Genomic DNA, 9,169 nt, shown 5'->3' with positions numbered 1-9,169 from the left:
TCACAAGCAAGGCCAACCGGACACTGGCATTCCTACGCAGAAACCTGAGGGAATGCACGCCACCTGTCAAGGAAGCTTCATACAATGCCATGGTCTGCCCCTCACTTGAAAATGCAGCAACCAAAGCCATTGAGCAGGTCCAGCGTAGAGCAGCCCGGTTTGTCTTCAACGACTTTTCTACAAAGATCCCAGGATGCGTCTCCAACATGATAAAAGACATTAACTGGGAGTCCCTCGAACAGCGTCGAAAATACAGCCGGTTGTCCATGATGTACAAAATCCGCAACAACCTTGTAGACATCAACGCAGACAGGTACCTCCAAAGTGGCGATGCCCGAACCAGGGGCCAACACCGGCTATTCCAGGAGCGAATAACAGACCAGGTACTGGCAAACTCCTTCCTCCCACGGACAGTGCGTGAATGGAACCTCTTACCTGCCAGCACAGTATCTGCGCCCACCATAGATGCATTTAGGTTGCTCTTAGCGGAGTAACCTGACACTTCTTCACCAGACATGACACTGTATATAGTTTTAAAAATCTTAACATTTAAGACACTGTGCGAATTTTAACATCTGAGACACTGTGCGCCACCACCACGCCTAGTCTCGTTGAGCTACTTACGCTCTTTGAAGGGCCCAGCTCAGTATATGGAACAAGAAGAAGAAGAAAAATAATATTGATCCGATTGTAAAATTAAAACGATGATGGGTGGAGAAAGATTAATTGTTTGAATACAGTACAGTTTTGACTGTCTTTCTGATACAGCTGCGATATGTTATAATATGTGCCTGCATCCCTGATGAAGAAGTAGTTCATCTGGACGTCTAACGATTAAGTCTCTTGACATGTTATGAAACTTTATTTTTGTGTTTAAAACGAAGAAAATATAGTGATAAACATGAAAAACGACTCAACTCGTCAAGAAAGTTTAACTTTTATCGCTCGCCGGTTACACCGGACTCGGCTCTGTCCCATGTATACATGTACTCTCTTTTTGAATATCCCTCTTAAGCTAATTATGGAATGACGTCAAAGTTTCTATAGCAGAACCAATCAAATATTTTGGCCGCTTACATCCTCGGATCATCAAGGTCGGGGGTACCCATTCAAAGAAAATTGTTTATTTCAGGGGTTTTGTGGTGACATATTTTGCAGGTATTGTTTACGGAGTACTAAGAACGTAAGACACATAGTGTGCATGAACTTGCATTATTGTTTTCAATGAAAACTCGTATTTCATATTGAATTTCCGTATAAAAATGGCCGCCGAATGCACTGTTCCAAAAACGGAAATTTTCGGTAAGACGCTGGCGTAATTTGACATTATTTATGTTTTAAAAATAAAAGACATTGTTAAAATATAATTGCATAAATTGATACCATTTTACCTCATACTACTTGACTGTTATATTTTGGGCGATGGCCGGAAAATATTATGTTGATGATCTTATTCGTACTCAATAAAACTCGTACCATTTTTACTGGTGTTGGGAATCCGACAATTACTATCGATTATTGAAGATTGAACACAAATACATGATTGATTTATAAAATATTTTCATAATGCTTGTACAAATAACATTACGCTTCACTCTGTATTTTGGCTTTCTGTCATATAGTCTAAAATAATAGACGTTTTATACAGAATTCCTCCAATCCCTAACATCAAAACGGATTTGTGCAAAAACAGATTTTTAAAAAACATTGAAATTGTATTTAGCGAAGTATTTTGTGTTTGAAATTGATAATAAAGGTTTATATACATATTTTACTATGTAAGTGTAAAGATATTTTGCACAAAACAAGCAATAAATGCATTAAAAACACAGGATTTACCTTTCCAATAAAACAAAACTTGACTGACACAGACAACGATGATGCCAAGCGTAACAACTCGAGCATCTCTAGCAAGCTTTGAGATAGACCTCGAGATAGATCATTGTCGAAGTGTTCCAATTGTTGTTACCTGTGAACCGCAGCCTTGCAGGTGCCCTTCATGTATATATTGTTATGTTTTGACAGTATGAAATGAAGAAAAACACATCAAACTCATATTAATAAGTTGAATATTTATTTTTTTGTGTACGGAACTAATATAAAATAACATTACCTGGTAATATTTCTTATATTTATGATATTTTATAGACGCAATTTGCTTTAACCCGGAATCCCGATCAGAATAACTACCCACTTGTGGTTCAAAACAATTTGTACGCGAAGGATTTGCCATATCAAAAATCGTAAAAAAAATCTGTCAGCGTACAATTATTTGGCCTAACTACCACATGCATAGCCTAGTGGTAGCTTTGGTTATGGAAGGCTGCCAGTTCAAACCCTGTTCCTTCATACCTACACTGGTTGAAAAGCATTTTCTGACGGAAAGCAGTTTCCTACAAATCGCTTTTTCGCATACTTTCTTTAGATCTTCATGAAGAAGGTACTGCAATTCAATTCTATGGTTACTCGGCAATGTAAAGTTTGAGTTCTTACCTAGACAGGAAAGTTACTTTTATTGTTATTTATGATTCAAAGTTTTCCTAAATTGTCTTATATACAAACGATGAACATTGTGTAGTGTTGTCGTGCTAGTTTAACACCCACATTCACAAAAATGTATACAAACACAAGTTTCTACCAGAAATGAATCAAAATATCATTGATATACAGTGTCTTTCTTATCTCAAGAACGAACTGATTGTTATAAGTTTACGGTCTTAAAGTTTTGGTAAATGCTTGAAATTAAATATTTTCTTATTAAAGTATTAAAGGGTTATGTTATATTAAATAAACAGATAACAAACGCACAATAGGCATCGAAAATCTGCGGCATATTTGATTTGTTGGAAAGTGCTTCTCATCACCAGCTGATCAGAACAGTGTAAGTACCCTTTTGGCGCTCCTATTAGATACACTATATTGTGACGTCACACATGTGAAAAATATATGGACAATAGCAGCTTGGGCTGTGTACATTTTTAGAAGGGAGTTGAACATGTATAAATAATTCAATAAAACCTTATAAAATCTGTCGGAAACTGCTTCTCTTATAAAATCTGTCGGAAACTGCTTCTCAACCAGTAAATGTTTTAAAACAGTACCAGTAGCTCTTTTGACAGGCTCCTGTGTAAAGTGTTGTGCTGGTAAAAGTGTGTACTCAGTACTGGTTTAATCTAAGGGAAGTTGTATTATGTGTAACTGTGCATGAGACTGAGCACCTTAAAGTTAGGTTTCCGCCAGAAAAATCAAAAGGCATGTTGGGAGGGGAGGGTGTAGAAGGGATGGCCCCCTCTGATGTCGGGATTTAATTGAGTTATCAAATTGGTGCTATTTCTTGTATTTTAAAGAAGTTGACAGTTCTGTTGCTTTCATTAAGAATTACCTACTACAATCCAATTTACATAAAAAAAACATGGGTGAATGTTTTACGGTATTATGACAGAATTTCATGTTTTTGGCCTTTACAGAGTTGTTTTTCAAAATTGTTTGAGTCCAGAAAGGGGGAGAGGTAGGGGGGTAGAGTGTTTGACTTTGTCTTAGAGACGATCATATTTCCGAAAAGAGAATAATTCAATTTGGGTTCCCATTCGCCTTATTCAGTATATTTTGCGCACACAGAATGAAGCTTTGTTATACTTATGTTTTTAAGATACTACTGAATATTTAACTTTGAAACAGTGTTTTTTTATATAGCTGAAGGATGGATTTAGCTCGACAACAAGGTATAACATGCCTATATTTGGTATGTATGTTGTACGACATAAAATTGGTGCTGAAAATCAGATGTTTTTCATCGTTATGCTGTTGCACTCAGAAAAATGATATTTTTCATTATTAAATCTATAAAATTGAGGCAATATTATATGATAAGCTTGTAAATTTCCATTTTCCAAAAAAAGTTTATGCCCAGTATGTTTTTTATTTTACCCAAATCGGACGATTACTTTTCAACATAACCACCACGGTCACCTGGCCCTGCGGGGCCACCTGGAATAGAAATGATGCATAATGACAGCCGATTGAATACTTGTCCATCTCTGCCATAATAGCACCTACAGCACACCGATACATCACGAACAGAGTCAACAATATTCGTTCATTTCTGTAAAAATTACCTATTTTCATCAGTGCTCTTCCAACATTGGTAGATCACGTGATCCATTCAGAGTTCATACTGAATGCACATGAACTGGCTGCACATTGTGGAATTACACTTATAACTTTGTCAACATTTATGACATACTGCAAATTGGTGGCAAAATTGTAAACATGGAAATCTGTTAAAAATGCTCATTGATGGGCGGTGGAAATAATAAAACTTAAAAAGATAAACATGGAAGTTTCTAAGGGTAAGGTACAATACTTGAACAGCGTTAGAAAAATAAACAAGATGATAGTGGTGCTGTCAGAAGTACAGTAGTTTCAAAGGTTTTAAAGTGGAGCCTATTTTACTGTGACAATTTATGCCATTATGTTGATGAAACATCTATTGTTCTTTTTATGTGTGGATAAATGGTGAGCAAAGTGTTTTAATTCACGTATCCCTAGATACTTCTTTTTGCTAATATGTTATTTGTTTTTTCTTACCTGTCGGATAACAAAATATCCAAGAGCTTTGTGTTTGAAATTGTTAACGTTATGCCAGGAAAGCTTTTGAATTTCTTCGTAGAAAGCTTAATTCCAAGAGCTTCTGGTGGCCTCCAGTGTTGCCCTGGATGCACCTTGGGCCTGGTAGCCCCCTAGCCCCCATCAAAATTTTCTCAAATTCTATACTTTCACCCCAAGGCAAAATAATTATTAGCAAAATAGTTTCTCTACATTTATTTTTGGTATTTATCAAATTTTCAGACAAGAAAAAATCTTATCGACTCATTTTCATTAAGTGAGGGTGCTGTTTATATTGAATATGTTGATGTCGCAGCAAAATGTGTTAAACAGGGTAATTTCATGCTGGAACACAAAGAGTACAGAGCATGTGAATTATGAGATCTAGGTTACTACCAGTTAGAGGTTGAGTAAAATCATCATAACTACGGCAATAATACCATGACCTTTAACCTTTTATGTATGGCGACTGCGAGAACTGGTTCTCAGCCCTATTATTTAAGTTGTAATGGCATGGCTGCGGAGTGGAGCCATTATGATAAGATAACCAAAACGTGTAGGCAGACCTTTATAAATTCTATCATTTTGAGTTCATTTTGTTCTCTGATTACAACAACACATTTCTTCATCATTTTAAAACTATCCGGGTGCTCTTGATAAGCAACGTATTTGTGTGTTTAAAAAAAACAACAGAATATGCAGTTAAATCTGTTTTAAGCTTACAAATATAAAGAAAAACATGCACAAATTTATGGTTCATGTGATTGATGTAACAACATAACGTATGTTTGGCATTATTCTTCTTTTAGATGAGTTCTACAAATCATTTATTTAAATAAAAGTGGCACTTGAATACAATTATACAATACTTATCCAGTCATCACAATAAAACTTGTATGAACAAGCCTGAATTCTTAAACTAATACTTGGCAGCCAATTTTTAAGCAAGCCCTGCTATATAAAATTCAGATTTGCGGGCTTGTGTTAATTTTGACAACTTCTTATCATTTTCTGGTCATTGTCTTTTATGAAACAAAAAGTATGTCAGACATATTTTACTAATTGGAGAACATATGACTATGTCGGTTCAAATCAAGCTCTGTCCCAAGGCTCATTTGTTTTTCTTTTAATATAAGCTTTTGAACTCTCTTGCCCAAAATTGCATGGGTCAGGCCTGAGATAGGTTGTAATACACTGTAATTTCTCTATTTTTGTTCATTTTTCTCCTGTGAACGATTCAGGGCCAAGGAACCACTTGTTTAGTTTCAGAGTCACAGTTTTCCTCTTATCTCATAAATAATTAAAATAGTGAACAATATTACAACATACTATAACTTTGATTCAATGATTGAATTTTGAAATTTATTGATTTTTTCTTAGTTTTGGGGGGTAATTTTCTATTTAATTGATCTGAATCTATGGGTAATTAATTTATTTGTTCGCAATTACTCCAGTTTTATTAGTTCGTTGAAAAGAAGTGATAACCTTGGTGTTGCTGTCATAACTTTAGCCATAACTAAAAAACCTCAAGATATTTCATTAAAATTTAATACAATGTTGCCAGTGACAGTATGCACTTGCATAATTAGGTGCATAACTCTGACTTTTAATAATTGTTGAATTATGCCCCTTTTTGACCGAAAAAAAAAAAAAGATTGCAAAAACTTAAACTTGGCCATAACTTAAAAACTCCAGATTTTCATGGAACTTGATACACTTGCTCACTAAGATCATATGCACACACTAACAAGTCTCATTACTTTGACTTATTATGTAGTTATGTTTTTTTTATTTTTTTTTATAAATTCTCAAAAAACATATATTTGTGGCGCCCTTGTTAAATAACACATTCAAGAGGGCAAGACTTGTCTTAATAAGATAAGTACAAATGTGACATTATACTCTAAAAAGTATGGTAAGAAATTTAGAAGGGTTTAATCTCTCTTTAAAGAAAATGGTTACAATTTTGTTTGTTGAAGATTTGTGAAAAAAGTATTTTTTTACAAGGAATTGAAATCAAGCAAACATACCATTTCTGCTTAGAATTTAAACAAATGTATTGTATAAAGTCTATATGTTTAGCACTCTGATGTTCAGTTCCATTCCTGGTGGAATCATTGAAGTGGCTTGGCTGTGATTAGTCTAGCAATGATGTATGGGCCAACGTGACAGGCTCTTGAAACCTACAAATTATTGTGTGCTATTTGTGAAGATTGGATTCAGCTATAAGTAGGATCAATTCCTTCTTTCCATGCCTTGGTGAAAACTTCTTTTGTGAATATTTTTTTCTGAAGTTGTCTCAATATTGCTAGCAGGAGTTTTGATATCCTGGTGCATTGTACTTGTTTGAACTCTTGCCAGGAAAAAAGTGTGAGATAACTTTGTTTTCTGTTATATGTTCCTTTGGCTGGACATTTCCTGTTAAATTGAAAAGGAATGCCAGAATTGTTACTTGAACTTTCTTTAAACATATAAGTATGAAGCATTGAGATAATGCTTATATGCAATGGAAATGATGGCGCCATAAGATAGTGCAACCTGTCCGAAGACCAAACATCTTGTTTCCCTGGCATGTCCCACTAGTTAAGTGAGTCAACCTTATCGCTGTGTTTTATTGCCCATTTGTAAATTTTCATTAATGTTTGTGAAATATCATACCTTGAATTGCTGAGTAAACCTTTTTGATTGGCAATGACTTTTTCCTTATCAGCGTAATGAAATATTGTCCAATTATTGCAAATATGATTAGGAAATCAATAGCTTTTGATGCTTGATTTGTTAATAATTTAAAAAAAAAAAAAATCACTTAACATGTAGTTCCCCTGCACTCAAACATTTGAATCTTTGCGGAATATAAGAAGGTAGGTAATAAGGAAAAGTTCAAGAAATACTGCACGAGTTATAGTCACCTCCCTTGGATATTAAAAATGTTTCCACAGTCTGTGTATTGATTTCTCTATAAAACTAAAGGGATTATTTCAGGGGGAAGGCATCACTCAAAGATCAATATGAGGGCTAAATTTAGACACTAGCAGTGTGCTCTGACGGCCACTAGATCACCATTTTATCACACAAATGATTGCATATGAAAATTATCACAATGAACTGTCAAAACAATTGTATTCTTTATAAGTACTCTACCTTCTGTTTCTTTCTGTTGATTTATCGTATGTTAATGCATGTTCATATTAGGAGAAATATCTTGTATCAAAGTTTGATGAAAATTGTCTGTTTGGACTGTATCTCTTATCATTGCAATTACATTCTAGTTAATACATCAAATGTATGTGTTTAGTTGGTGTTTCTGTGTTGAAAAAATATAGTATGTGATTATAAATTATAGCAAACACCTTTCATCTACTTTCAGGCTGACCAAATAGACAGTTTCATCCCCAGGAGACCTTCACTGCTCTTCTTTGGTACATTTCATTTGAACTCCTGTGCAAGGTAAGGTTTTTTTGTGTAGCACTTTAAAAATCTATGTTGTTAAAGCCCCAATCACATCAGGCCTTGCAATCACTTATGACAGGATAAGATTACCTGCAACTGCAAATTGTGATGGATTGTAATAAGATTGTGCGACAAGTCACAGTTGATCGATTGCCATCTTTGACTTCATTCGGCAATGGCATCCCGTCATTGCAATCACAGGGTTGTTCGTGCATGTCATGACTGAATTGGTTAGCAATCGTAAGTTTTCTGAAGTTGTACTTATTTAGCCGTCTTAATTTGTCACACATTCATCATACAAAAGTCTTCGCAATTGTGAACAGTCTTTAGTCCATTTCCAACCAGCATTTAATATTGGTAGTCTTGAGTAATTTTCACCTATTCTAGCGCTTGTTGTAAAGAAAACTGTGATAAGTCTCACGATCACTTCAGCCAATAGCCTATCATTGTAACATCTAAACTGTCACAAAATTATCAATGACAAGATTTGAAACCATTGACTTGCAATCATTGAGGACCACTTGTCTATTTTTACTGCAGCCCATGATCATTGAGGACCATTTGTCTATTGTTACTGCAACCCATGATAATTCAGGACCATTTGTCTATTGTTGCTGCAACCAGTGATCATTGAGCACCATTTGTCTATTGTTACTGCAATCTGTGATCATTGAGGACCACATGTATATTTTTACTGCAATCCCTGATCATTGAGACCCATATGTCTATTGTTACTGATACACATGATCATTGAGGACCATATGTTTATTGTTACTGCAACCCAGTAGGACCATATGTCTATTGTTACTGCAACCCGGGAGGACCATATGTCTATTGTTACTGCAACACATAATCACTGAGGACCATTTGTCTATTGTTACTGATACACATGATCATTGAGGACCATATGTTTATTGTTACTTCAACCCAGTAGGACCATATGTCTATTGTTACTGCAACCCGGGAGGACCATATGTCTATTGTTACTGCAACACATGATCATTTAGGATCATATGTCTATAATTACTGCAATTCGGAAGGACCATATGTCTATTGTTACTGATACACATGATCATTGAGGACCATATGTCTATTGTTACTGCAATCTGTGAGG

The 9,169-nt window shown here is 35.1% G+C and overlaps 1 protein-coding gene across 12 annotated transcripts in view; it reads left to right on the top strand.

The window, feature by feature from the left end:
- The first annotated feature begins 1,057 nt into the window (after window positions 1-1,057).
- The window catches only part of LOC128217307 (plasma membrane calcium-transporting ATPase 2-like), a 132,728-nt gene continuing 124,616 nt past the window's right edge, over window positions 1,058-9,169 (top strand). For 9 of the 12 annotated variants that reach the window (XM_052924363.1, XM_052924378.1, XM_052924375.1 and 6 more), the window contains exons 1-2: window positions 1,058-1,158; window positions 7,973-8,052. The gene's annotated coding sequence lies outside the window, so the exon portion shown is untranslated. The other 3 variants (XM_052924365.1, XM_052924360.1, XM_052924361.1) reach the window with 2 other exon arrangements.

Source organism: Mya arenaria, chromosome 14 (genome assembly GCF_026914265.1).
Source record: "Mya arenaria isolate MELC-2E11 chromosome 14, ASM2691426v1".
NCBI classification, from domain to species: Eukaryota; Metazoa; Mollusca; class Bivalvia; order Myida; family Myidae; genus Mya; species Mya arenaria.
Note: the sequence above shows the minus strand (reverse complement) of the source record. Positions and strands in the feature narration are given on the sequence as shown.